Source organism: Mandrillus leucophaeus, unplaced genomic scaffold (assembly GCF_000951045.1).
Source record: "Mandrillus leucophaeus isolate KB7577 unplaced genomic scaffold, Mleu.le_1.0 Scaffold380, whole genome shotgun sequence".
NCBI lineage: Eukaryota > Metazoa > Chordata > Mammalia > Primates > Cercopithecidae > Mandrillus > Mandrillus leucophaeus.
The window spans coordinates 1190776-1191952 of record NW_012104032.1 but is presented as its reverse complement, the minus strand read 5'-3'; the positions used below and the strand labels follow the sequence as shown (position 1 = coordinate 1191952).

At 51.2% G+C, this 1177-nt stretch overlaps 1 protein-coding gene across 3 annotated transcripts in view; it reads left to right on the top strand.

Annotated features, from left to right (window-relative positions):
* HOMEZ (homeobox and leucine zipper encoding) overlaps positions 1-1177 on the top strand; it is a 34530-nt gene that overhangs the window by 26637 nt on the left and 6716 nt on the right. The window contains exon 1 of one of the 3 annotated variants that reach the window (XM_011990674.1): positions 1119-1153. The exons of the other annotated variants lie outside the window; for them this stretch is intronic. The gene's annotated coding sequence lies outside the window, so the exon portion shown is untranslated. Of the gene's footprint in view, positions 1-1118; positions 1154-1177 lie in introns of those variants that run through there. 3 annotated transcript variants of the gene reach the window in all.

The window sequence follows — 1177 nt, the reverse complement described above, 5'->3', positions numbered from 1 at the left end:
TCTGGGCGTGATGGCTCATGCCTATAATCCCAACACTTTGGGAGGCCAAGGCAGAAGAATCACTTGGATCCAGTAGTTCAAGACCAGCCTGGGCAACATGGCAAAACCCATCTCTTCTAAAAATACAAAATTTAGCCAGAAGTAAATCTCACACCTGTAGTCCCAGCTACTCAGGAGGCTGAGGCAGGAGAATGGTGTGAACCCAGGAGACGGAGCTTGGAGTGAGCCGAGATCGCGCCATTGCAGTCCAGCCTGGGCGACACAGCAAGCTCCATCTCAACAACAACAACAAAATTAGCCAGGCTTGGTGGCACACGCCTGTAATCCCAGCTACTCAGGAGGCTGAGGCAGGAGAATCACTTGAACCCGGGAGGCGGAGGTTGCAGTGAGCTGAGATCGTGCCACTGCACTCCAGCCTGGTGACAGAGCAAGACTCCGTCTCCAAATAAAATAAAATAAAAACAGATGGGATTCCCCTAAGAGTAAAGGGTGATGGATGTGTTAAAGGGTCTCTAGTGCCCACACAGGAAGCTGAGTTAAAAATTGTCAACAGAATATTCTGGGAAATAACTGAGCAGTTATTTCAGGAAAGAAGCACAGTCAAGGGCTATCCCTGCAGTCCCCATACCCATAACCCTGGGAGCAGTGTGCTGCTGGGTAGCTTGCAGGAGCTGCTTACAATTTATAATGAGCCTATCCACCTGGTCTTGAGGAGAAAGCTGGGCTGAAAAGATAAGCACAGGAGACCTTCTGCCCTGTGTAGAGGGGGCTGTTAGTGACTGAGGGAGCTCTCTGGGCTCCCTGGGGAGAAGCTGAGCTGTTGGAAGAGACAAAGGCTGGGGGAGGGGATAACCTTTGTTCCAAGGCTGACTTGGAGGAGGAAACATTCCCCTCTCCATTTTCACATGATATAAAGGGGTAGGGGAGTGAGCCTCATTTATCCCAGATCTCTGACCCACATCTCTCATCCAACCAAGAGATGGAAAAAATAAAGCTATGAGACTTGGGCTTAGGGCTTAAAGGTACTGTCAATCACCTTCCCCCAACACTCCACCACCAAGAAGGGAAAGAAAAAAAGGGGGGCTAGGCCGGGCGCGGTGGCTCAAGCCTGTAATCCCAGCACTTTGGGAGGCCGAGACGGGCGGATCACGAGGTCAGGAGATCGAGACCATCCTGG